General features: G+C 42.3%; 1 long non-coding RNA gene and 1 other non-coding gene across 2 annotated transcripts in view; both read left to right on the top strand.

The window, feature by feature from the left end:
* LOC140710458 (uncharacterized) overlaps positions 1-12,148 on the top strand; it is a 79,540-nt gene that overhangs the window by 19,767 nt on the left and 47,625 nt on the right. The gene's annotated exons all lie outside the window — the stretch shown is intronic.
* LOC119628215 (U1 spliceosomal RNA) lies at positions 9,421-9,586 on the top strand. The gene has a single exon (XR_005244519.1). It is a non-coding gene; the product is annotated as a U1 spliceosomal RNA (small nuclear RNA).

Raw genomic sequence — 12,148 nt, 5'->3', positions numbered from 1 at the left:
AGGTGCCTAAAAAAGGGAACAGAGTGCCGAAATTTATACTAGAAACCATTCTTTTCAGAGAAACTAGAAGAGCACCAGGGACAGGGAGTGGTTTTTAGAAGCAGGACTAGCCTCGGAGAAGACAGGCAGGAGGAAGTTTCTCTGTCAGGTGTAGGACCCAGGAGGCAAGGGTCAGGATAGATAGGATAGATGGACAAGTCTCGCTTGGGTGATGTAAATTTGAGAGTTCTGCTCGTGGTTGCAGGGTCAACCAACTTTTTGTTGGGACCCTGGAGCTGAATGGCTTTCCTCTCTGTTGAACCTTGGCTCAGCCCAGAAGTTCAGGAAACGCAGAAGCTGGTTCCAGGCAAACAAATGCTCCGAACTCCGAAGAGTCAGGGGTTGTTAGAGAGCCCTTTTCTAGAAAGCCTGACACCTGTGTCTTTATTCCGGCAGCCACACTAGTTGCCTCTAACTGGCCAACAGGTGTCCGGTGTTTAGCCCCCGAATTCTAAGGAAAAATAGGACAGAATAGCAAGTGAAAGAGGTCCGATGGTACTCACTGCATGGCGCTATCCCAGACGTGGATAGACGTGGATAGTATGGTGGATATCCCACCATATCCCAAGGTGTGTATGGAGTTGGTTCGTGGTGGGTTTGTGGTCTCGTTGACCTCAAGAATGAAGCTGCAGACCTTCATGGTGAGTATTACAGCTCTTAAAGATGGCACGGACCCAAAGAGTGAGTGGTAGCAAGGTTTATTGTGAAGAGTGAAAGAACAAAGCTTTCACAACATGGTAGGGATCCAAGCGGCTAGCCACTGCTGGCTGGGGGTGGCCAGCTTTTATTCCCTTATTTGCCCCATTCCATGTTTCCATTTCTATCCTATCAGAATGCCCTTTTTTCAATCCTCCCTGCAATTGGCTACTTTCAGGATCCTGCTGATTTATGCATTTTACAGAGCACTGATTGGGGCATTTTACAATCCCCTTGCTAGCTACAGAGCACTAATTGGTGCATTTTACAATCTTTTCGTAAGACAGAAAAATTCTCCAAGTCTCCACTCGGCCCAGGAAGTCCAGCTGGCTCCACCTCTTGCCAGCACTTTGGGAGGCCAAGGCAGGCATATCACCTGAGATCAGGAGTTTGAGACCAACCTTGCCAACGTGACAAAACCCTGTCTCTACTAAAAATACAAAAAGTAGTCAGGCATGGTGACAGGCACCTGTAGTCCCAGCTACTCAGGAGGCTGAGGCAGGACAGTCACTTGAACCCAGGAGGCAGAGGTTGCAGTGAGCTGAGATCATGCCACTGCACTCCACTCTGGGTGACAGAGTGAGACTTTGCCTCAAAAAAAACAAAAACAAAAACAAAACAAAAAAGAAAACAAAAACTAAGTTCCCCCCAAAGTTAGTTCAGACTTTACCCAGGAATGAATAAGGACAGCTTGGAGGTTAGAAGCAAGATGGAGTTGGTTAGGTTGGATCTCTTTTACTGTCTCAGTTATAATGTTTCAATCCCTTCCTTTGGGTTTTATAACACCTTAATCTTAAGGTGTTGACTAATGAAGACGGAAAAAGGGCAAAGAACACTCTAACTTCTTCCTGCTGACCAGGGGCATAGTTGGGGTAGATGTTGACCCCAAGGTGAGAGGACTGGAACCACTTTGCAACTGTCTGAGCATACTCATGCAGGACAGCTGAAAAACGTGTTAGTATTGTCATCTATAATTTTAGTATTGCATTTGAGGGAACAGCATACTGCAAAGTAAATAATGAATTCTAGCATAAGGAATTCAATTTCTACTTTTAAAAGTAAAGATTTGAAATCATTAATTTGGAGACTTGTAGTCCACAAATAATTTAGGATTTAGTCCAAACTGCAGAAAAAATTCAAGAACAACTAACAATGAGTGTTTTTTATTTTTGGATCGTAACTTTTCTGTCTCTAGTCCCCATTTTTTATTAAAAATAAAGCCCAGTAGATCAACATTACTTGAAAAATAAGTTTTAGTCTTATTATGCTCTGCCTGATTATTTGCATAAAGTGCAGCAAAAATAATTATTTTTCACATAGGCTTTTTCAAATGGCTTTGATCGAACTCTGTTTCATAAGGAATCTCAGATAAGACTTTTTAAAAGCCAAGACCAGCCACACGTTTGTACCCTCAAATAACCATGAGTTGGGTAAATTCCTCTCCTCTTGAGGTCCCAAGACAACTTGGGGCTCCTGGGCCTGTTAGAAAGTGACAATCTTTACTTACCACAGACCAGGAACCCTGTACGGGAACTGTGTAGACAACGTATGAGACCTATTTTCCCAAGGGGCTTTGTTTTCTCTGTTTTGTTTTTGAGACAGGAGCTTGCTCTGTCACCCAGGTTGGAGTGCAATGATGCAATCTCTGCTCACTGCAACCTCCCTCCCCAAGCTCAAGCAATCCTCCCACCTCAGTCTCCCAAGTAGCTGGAACTACAGGCATGTGCCACCACACCCAGCTAATTTTTGTATTTTTAGTAGAGATGGGGTTTCACCATGTTGCCCAGGTTGGTCTTGAGCTCCTGAGCTCAAGCTATCTGTCTGCCTCAGTCTCCCAAAGTGCTGGGATTGCAGGCATGAGCCACCATACCTGGCCCCAAGAGGCTTTTATTCCTTAAAGGCAAGCACATGATTCCACTCAAAGCCTTGGTAAAATAACCAGTTTCTTCAACTGTGTCCTGTTGCAAAGGAAAACATTCTTATTGCGCTTATGGAAAGAACTATATTGCCATAAGTTAAGAATACTCACAAATAGTTACCAAGTCCTGGCAAAACCAGAAAGAGAGAATCACATATGCTCCAAATTTTGTTTACAGATGTGTACTTTACTCAATATTAAAAGCTGTAAATAGCTCAAAATAAAGGTTTTCTTGGCTCTGAAAAACAAAAAAGGATCAGCAATGTTTTAAGCAAAAAGTCAAAAAAGGTTGCTTCCGTCTTCTATTAGTTCAGCCCATGCAATTAACTTCTGTTCTGCTTAATATTCATGAACATTTCAGCTCTCAATGAGAGTCCTGAAAGTTTTTCCTCTATTCTAACGTCACAATCTCCAAAGTTTTCAGAAACCTGCATCTAAGAGCACCTGCTGGAGTTTTATAGCTGATTATAAAACCACCATTTAAAGAGGATCAAAAGACAATAATTGCTTGCAGATGACAAAATGTTTTAGGGCAGCCACAGTTAAAGACACAATTAACAAGGAAATTTGTTACTTCTGTGGCACACAATAATTTAACATAACAATTAGAATTATTACTGATAACATATACTAAGTCATATCAGAATTATAGGAGTTTCACACAATTTTGGAACATATATCAATAATACAAAAATCTTTTTCAAAATAGAAAACCAAATTTCATGTTTGCATTAATCCCTGTTTAATGCTAAAGCTAGTTTTTAAATAAAATGTTATAAATTATCCAGTTTTAATTAGTTTGACCATAAGGTAAGGTTTTTATAAACTTTTTTAGAACCCTTTACAATTTTCCATTAAACAGCAGATTAATTTTCTAATAAAACCCTGTCGTTTAGACACATGGGCCCAGATTCTGGCCCTTTAGTGTGCTTTTGTGTTCAACCTACAGAAAAAAATTAAATAATCCCCTTCAAATCTTAGCCAACTTGCTCATACTCACAGAACTTTCTGTACAAGACCAACTCTTCACAAACACTTTTCAACTTGCTTAAACCTTCAGTTTTGTCCCGTTACACTTTTAGGTTAAGTCAATCTTTAAAGCCCTCTGAACTAGACAAAATTACATTCCCTTTGACAAAAACCATATTCCCATGCCTTATTTAATCTTTTAGCTAAAGCACATTCTACTTTCCTTACACATCTTGCATGTAAAACTATTTCTCCAGTAGTCTCAATTGCATGTTGCAATGTTAACTCTTAGCAACTTTTGTTTTTGGTGAAAAACCTGATAAGTAAGTGGTTTTAATTACATACTAAGTGTGGAGCCTAGGACATCAGACAGAAGTGCAGATAAGGTCTGACTCCAGCATAGCTAGGGGGCACGGCTAATTCCACATGTCCTCAGACCTTAACTAGAATTTCTAATGGCTCCAAAATAGGTAAGTCTAACAATTTTCAAAAGTCAAAGAAACAGTTTATGACCTTAAAGCATTTAGCAAACCTAACATCTGACCTAATTTAGACCAAAAGTCTAAATTGTGAAGACATTTTTTGTTTTACCTGTAATCTTTAAGACTGTTTTTATTTCCAAAAGATCACTGAAATCACGCGAACAAAAAGGGATTAAAAAGTTTCTATTTTTCTGAAAAAATACTTGATTTAAGTGTTTATTTTTCTAAGCCAATTAGTCAGAGCTCTTTTATACAAACATCATGCATACAACACATATACATAGACAGACAGACAGAAGGTCTGGTGGTTGTAAGATTTTTCATCTGCCAGTTTCTTAATTGAATTACTGGCTTCAAGGTGGCACCCTTGGAGGAATAGCATCAGGAAAGCATGCCATTTCTAGGGCCTAATAAGAAGGCATGCCTGGAAGGCAAAAACATATCCCCCAAAATTAAGGGTGCCATTTATATACTGCATCCTGGATCTCCCCAAAAGAGGGAAATACTATGGGAGAAGATAGTGCAATGCTTCTACCATGCACGTCATGGCAAAGCAACCCAAAGCCAATCAGCCCATTTTGAAATCAGCCCATCCCCCATGGGAGTCTCCTCTCAGTTGCGGGTGGGGATGTTTCCATATCTTCCAGGCAGCCAGGAGCATGCTTCTCTAATCCAAAAATCCATGAGCCAAGCATCCCTCTTAACTGCCATTAGCCATCCCTTAAAGTGTATTTCCTACTTGGTTATTACACAGCAAGACTAAAAGCTCTCCAATAATGCAAAGTAATTTTTGGTACCTGCCAAAGTAAAAAATGTCAGGTGATGTAATGTAAAGCAGAATACAGCCTTAGATTTTGAGAGGGATCTATTCTTTTTCAATTCCTAGGGTCCCATGAGAGAAACAGAGGTTTTTCTCAGAATGGGGTCTGTGGCTTTTTCCTAAGGTTTTTCTCAGAATGGGGTCTGTGGCTTTTCCTCTGTTTTTACCTAATTGTCCCAGGTGTTAGAATTTATCTTAGGTTCTCTCATGTGGGCATCAAGAGTGTTGAGAAGACAAAAGTGGAGAAAAACAATTCAGTTGACTGAGAAGAAAAAAACCTTTTTTTTCTTTAGAAAAATAAGATCCAAGAAGAGAAAAAAAAAAAAAATGTAAAGGTATTTTAAATATATGTACAGTTTGGATATCTGCTTTTAATGCAGCTGATTTTAACCATGCAACTCTTTAAAAAATTATTTTTTAAATATCTAATTACTAGACTCTAGCCAGGACCAATAGTCAATATTCCTTGCTTTTGAACTTTACCACAGGTGACTTCCCATGTGAAATTAATGTTTTAAATAAGGTTAAAATGGATGCATAAAGTGTTTCAAAGAGATAGTAAGCAGTTTCTTTCTTTCTTTCTTTTTTTTAAAACAAGATCTAGAATCTTTCCAAGGTAGTTCAAAGGGAAACTCAAGACAAGAAATCAAAAGTGGTACATGGGGGAAAAAGAATCAATAAGTGGCAAAAAGTTACACAGATAAACCAGAAAAGACTAATTCCCTAAGCCAAGAATTGAGCCTGGGTTGACATTGTCAAAAAAGACGGCCTTAGCTACTGAGTTACAGCATTGAGCAGTTTCTATTGTTCTTCCTAGAAGAAGCCTAGAGCAGCCAGTTCTGAGCTTGCAAAGGCTTTTAACTGCTCAAGATAACTTTTAGGGTTAACTATGATATGAACCCCCAAATTCCTGTCCTTTGGATGGCAGAGACCAATAGAAAGTATCCCCACATGGTCACAAGGTTGGGCTCTTAAGGACACAAAGCCAGACAGATAAATTCCATCTGGTACTGGTTTCACGGACACACAGCAAAGTTTATAACTGAGCAGCCTGCCAGGCTGGATTGAAAAGTGGGCTTACAGGAGTCCTAAATCCACATTGTATTCTGTGATACCCTTCTCTCCATTACAGGACAACACAGAAAGACAAATTCTTATCATGAAGTACACCAGATTTGCTACAACCTAAGACTACTCTCAGAAATCGTTTCTTCTGTCAATCAAACCCTTGCAGAGAAGACAGTGATGTTTATCATTTATACAAACACACACACCCACCCACACCCACACACACAGAGAGAGAGAGAGAGAGAGAGAGAGGAGACAGAGAGAGAGACCAGAAACTTGACTGGTAAGAAATTCTTACCCTTTTTACCAGCATACCAGATTTCTGTGTCCCCTTTCTCTGAAGCTTCCAGAAGAATGGAGCAGCTTTTGATGACCCTGCTTACTGTGCCATAGCTGTGGGGACCAGGCCCTGTTGCCAAAGAAAATCATCCATTTCTGTTTTATGGAATCATAGGCAAAAGCTTCTCACTTTTGCAAGATGCTGCCTGACGGGGTGCATGGGGAACTGAATTAATATTTTCCATCCCAGCTGAAGCAAAATACACATAACAAAACAGACACTGTTCACCTCATTCAGCACCCAATATTGATCTGGCAAGGATCAAACTTTCTCATGGTCCCTATAGTCTTTGATCCACTCCAAGTGGAGAGGGATGTCCTCCAACTGGTAATTAAATAGGTGGTCTCTGGGCAAGATGAAGAGTGGATGGTCGCCCCATGTTAGTCCTGTTGAGCTTTCTTCAGGGCTCACCAGATGTAACCTGACTTACAGAGAGTTTTCTGAGTTAGGCCTGCTGGACTTCCATCAGCAATTTCCTCAGAGATCCCCTCAACATATACAAACACACACACAACAAAGACAAGACAGAAGGCTTTTGAGACACAGATTCCAGACCCAGTCACAAACCAAGAATATTCCTCCAAACAAGTCCCCTATTCTCCATCCAATTGGACACCCCACCAGTAGACATCTCGTGACAGGGCTAAAGACAGACACCCTATGATGGGGCTACAGACAGACACCCTGCAAGGCAACCAAGAGGTAGCAGCACCTCCAGAGAGGTTGACAAATAGGAGAAGGAAGGGGCTGTTGGCAGCACCTAGAATATTCACCAAATCAGACAGCCCATAATGGGGCTACAGCTACAGACACTCCGTGACGAAGCTACAGACAGACACCCAGTGATAGGGTTACAGGCCCAGACACCCAGTGGTGGAGCTGGAGACAGACACCCCACCATGGGGCTATAGGCAAACATTCCACCATGGAGCTACAGTTATGAGATATCTCCCAGGACTATTTCTCTATTGCAGTTCATGCACAATGGATCAGCAGCATGGCACAAGTAGAGACAGTACTAGAGTCAGACCCCAGTCCAAGAGAACTAGGTGGCCACTTGGGCTGGCCTCTGGATCTGTTGCTGGAGGGAGTCTACCAAACCACAGGCAGGCAGCCACAAAGGCATCCTGAGCAAGCCCCAAATTTGTAACCGCCAATGGGTTCACCTTGCCTGCTGCCTAGACAAAGCCAATTTATCAAGACAGGGGAATTGCAATAAAGAAAGAGTAATTCACGCAGAGTCAGCTTTGCGGGAGACTAGAGTTTTATTTTTACTCAAATCAGACTCCCCAGGCATTCAAGCTTACGGAGATCTGCGTTTTTAACAATAATTTGGAGGCTGAGGGAAAACCAGTAAGTCAGGAGTGCTGATTGGTTGGGTCGGAGGTGAAATCATAAGGGGTCAAAGCTGTCTTCTTGGGCTGAGTCAGTTCCTGGGGAGGGGCCCCAAAATCAGATGAGCCAGTTTATCTATCTGGGTGGTGCCAGCTGATCTATCAAGTGCGGGGTCTGCAAAATATCTAAAGCACTAACATTTCATTTTACAATAGTGATGTTATCCCCAGGAGCAATTTGGGGAGGGTTGGAATCCTGCAGTCTCCAGTTGCGTGACTCCTAAAGCATAATTTCTACTCTTGTGGCTAATTAATTAATCTTACAAAGGCAGTCTAGTCCCCAGGCAAGAAGGAGGTTTGTTTTGGAGAAGGACTGTTATCTTTGTTTTAAACTATAAATTAAAATCTAAGATCCCCCCGAAGTTAGTTCAGACCATGCCCAGAGATGAACAAGGACAGCTTGGAGGTTAGAAGCAAGATTTTAAGTTAGATCTCTCACTGTCTCAGTTATGATTTTGCAATGGTGGTTTCACAGACACACTGCTAATCCTCTTACCTAATCCAGTAGACTTTGCCCCAGCCCTTGAAGTTGTCTCCGCCTGACCTGCCCAACAGATAGGGCACAGCCTGTACTTTCACCAGTAATCACCCCTTCCCCAAATGCACTGGAATCCCACTGATGACAAGGCCTCATTTCTTAACCAGGATGTGGTAAAGTGTTCTATACAGCATAGAAGCCCCCAAAAAATTTGATGATGAAGACAGATCAAGTTCTGGAGCCCCAATAATGACAAAAAGGGAAGTGTGTGTGTGTGTGTGTGTGCGCGCGTGCACGTGTAGGTGCAGGGTGGGGGAGCATTACAAGATGTACAAGGCAGTGCAATGGATTTTTGCAGAGATTGCTTATAGAATCATTCAGGTCCTTTGCTTTTAGAAACCTCCCACAGCTCTTAGCTGTGCATGACTGGTTCCTCCAGTAGCTCCTGCACTTAGCAGCTAAGAAGGTCTTGCTTGGAGAGATGAGGTACTTGCCTTCACTTACCCACTGAATTTAAAACCCAGTTTAACCCTCTTTACTTTGTGGGGTTTCCTCACTGTCTTCTAAGCATGTCCTTCCAATGGGTGAAGCTGAAGGAGAAGACCCCAGGAATAGCTTAAGAGCTGAGGGCCACTTTAAGTAGATACTTCTTGGACTTTAAATTATGAAAACAGAACCAAAGCAAAAGCCACTGGAATAATGACGTAATGGCCACACTGGAGTTGTATTTGTTTTCTCCTGAGCAGTAACACTTTAAAGTTGTCTTGAAGGTTGTTGCCTGGTAGCAGAGATTTGGAGGAGGGGAAGGCAAATTTAGAAATATATTCTATGACTAGGACTCTTTATAGAGAAGGTAAAAATAAAAGGATGAGTTGATAAGGATTCTGTTTTTTCAGAGCAGAAGAACTTGATAAGGAGTCTTAAGAAACTGACATTTTAAAAACAAAAAAAATCAAGTTTTTATTATAGTATTGTGACACTTCTGCATAATTTCCTAACAAAGACCAGCATTCATAGTGCTGAGGAATAGACTTTTCCAGGCATTTTACTGAATAAGCTGTAAAATGCTGCCTTTGCCTTTGCTGGTGGCCTGCTTGGCACAGCTTCTCTGGGCCTCTGCTTAATTTTCCCAGACAGCACAGCACTTTGAAACACTCTCAACACTGAATACAACTAACAAGTTGTTGATAAATCTCTACTGTAAAAACCTATTTGGATTCTTACCTGGCAGGGGAGATGCCACGATCATGAATGTGGTTTTCCCAGGGCGAGGCTTATCTGTTGCACTCCGTAGATGTTCTTACCCCTGTGATTTCCCCAAATGCGGGAAACTTGACTGCATAATTTGTGGTAGGGAGGAAGTGCATTCCTGCTTTCTCCTGGGGAAAAAAAAGAAAAAGAAAAAAACTTATTTGGAGTTTTAAATATAATTAATTAAAAATTAATCCTGTGGAGTCACATATCTAGGGGAGACTTTAACGCATCACAGATACTGGGTCTGGATAACCTGCAATAGCCCAGTGTCTGTGATGCGTTAGTCTCCCCTTATCACAGATACTGGGTTATTGCAGGTCTGGATTACATAGTGTATTAACAAGAAAAATCAGTGTGCCATACGTCCTTGGTGTTCCAAAGGTCAGAACAGTTATAAAATCCTGACTATGGCTTTCTCCATTGCTTCATCAACTGTTCAGTTACTCACCCCTAGCTATTCACAACAAATGAAAGGGGCAACGAAAAACCAAAAACCGTAAAATTTCTTGAAGAACTTGGAAATAAGGTTGACAATGAAAGTTAAACTAGTAAAATCCACATTCAATAAAAGAGATTAATAGAGGCCACCCTGAGGAACCATTAACATACTTTCCATTAACAAACCTGAAGAAAGCACTAAGAAGAGTTAGGAAAAGAGAGTTAGAGAGCAGGAATTTTAGTCTAGAACTATCCAAGGAGAGAGGCTCTTTGGTAGTGGTGGCAGTGCTGGTGGCACAGGAAGAATGGAAGCAAGGAGACCGGTTGAAGTTTCTGCTATATGCCAGCTGAGAATGGTGATTTGGACTTGGATAAATGGTGGAAGTGGAGGTGGAGTGAAATAGACAGATCCAAGATTTATTTTGGAGGTAGGATCCATGGAACTTGGTAAAGGGTTAGCTTATGGGAGCTGAGGAGAAGATAGCAGAAAGGCTGACTCCCAGATTTCTGGCATGACTAACTGGATGGATGAAGATACTCTCAGCTGAGATTTTTTGAGGAGTACATTTGGGGAAAATATCAAATATGTAATTTTGGGTAGGCCAAGTTTGAGATGGTATCTTTGTCTCTTTTATGTTGCTGTAAAGGAATATCTGAGGCTAGGTAATTTATAGAGGAAAGAGGTTTATATGGCTCATGATTCTGTAGGCTATACAATAAGCATGGTGCCAGCATCTGCTCAGCTTCTGCCGAGGGGCTGCAGGTTGCCTCCACTATTGGCAGAAGGGAAGGGGGAAGGAGAGTGAGCGTGTGCTGAAATCACGTGGTGAGAGAGGAAGCAAGAGAGAGCAGGGAGGTGCTAGGCTCTTTTTACCAACCAGCTTTCCTGGAAACTAACAACCAGCATAATAGAGTGAGAACTCTGTCCGTTTACCTGCCCCACCAACCCACCCAGGAGGGCATTAATCCATTCATGAGAGGTCACCCTCCCTGACCCAAATATTTCCCATTAGGCCCCACTTCCAACATTGGGATCAAATTCCAACATGAGGCTTGGGGAGACAAACATCCAAACCATAACATTCTGCCCCTTTCCCCCCAAACTCATGTCCTTCTCACATGCAAAATGCATTCTACCCCAATAGTCTCAAAAGCATTAACTTGTTCCAACATCAGCTTAAAAGTCTGAAGTCCAAAGTCTCATCTGAGACTCAGGGCAAATTCCTTCCAGCTATGAGCCTGCAAAATCAAAAACAAGTTATTTAATTCTCAGATGCAATGGTTGTACAGGCATTAGGTAAACATTTTCATTCCCCAAAGGATAAATTGGCCAAAAGAAAAGTCACAGGCCCATGCAAGTCTGAAACCCAGTAGGGCAGACAGGCAGACATTAAATCTTAAAGCTCCGAAATACACTTTGACTCCATGTCCCGCATTCTGGGCACACCGGTTTGAGGGATGGGCTCCCAGTGCCTCAGACAGCCCTACCTCTATGGCTTTGCTGAGCACTGCCTACATGGCTGCTCTTATGGGTTGGAGTGGAGTGCCTGAGGCTTTCACAGACTGAGGTGCATGCTGCTGGTGACTCCATAATGCTAGGGTGGAGGGCAGCAGCCCTGCTTCCTCAGCTACTAGGCACTGCCCTAGTACAGTTTCTCTGCAGTGGCTTGACCCTGTGGCAGGCTTCTGCCTGGGCACTCAGGTTTTCCAATACATCCTCTGAAATCTAGGTGGAGGCTGCCAAGCCTCTACCACTCTTGCATTCTGGGAGCCTGCAGGCAACACCATGAGGAAGCTGCCAGAACTTAAGGCTTACACTCTTTGGAGCAGCAGCCTGAGTGGTACCCGGGGCAGTTTGGGCTCAGGCTAGAGCTAGAGCAATTGGGATGCCCTCCACATCCTGTGGTGGCACAGGGCAAAAGCACCCCAGGCCTGTCCCCTGAAACCGTTCTGTCCTCATAGGCCTCTGAGCCTGTGATGGGAGGGATGACCTCAAAGATTTTGGAAATGTCTCTGAGGCCTTTTCCCCGTTGTTCTATTAGCACCTGCTTCCCTTTTATCCATGGTCATCTCTCTAGCAAGTGATGCTCCACATCACCCTCGGATTCCTCACCTGAAAACATTCTTTCCTTCTCTACCACATGACCAAGTTATAAATGTTCCAAATTGTTTTGCTCTGTTTCTCTTTTAATTAGAAATTCCACCTTTAGCTCATTCTTTTGCTGCTGTATCTGATCATAAGCTGTTAAAAG

This window comes from Chlorocebus sabaeus, chromosome 26 (assembly GCF_047675955.1).
Source record: "Chlorocebus sabaeus isolate Y175 chromosome 26, mChlSab1.0.hap1, whole genome shotgun sequence".
Lineage (NCBI taxonomy): Eukaryota > Metazoa > Chordata > Mammalia > Primates > Cercopithecidae > Chlorocebus > Chlorocebus sabaeus.
This window is presented reverse-complemented; position numbering and strand designations above follow the sequence as displayed.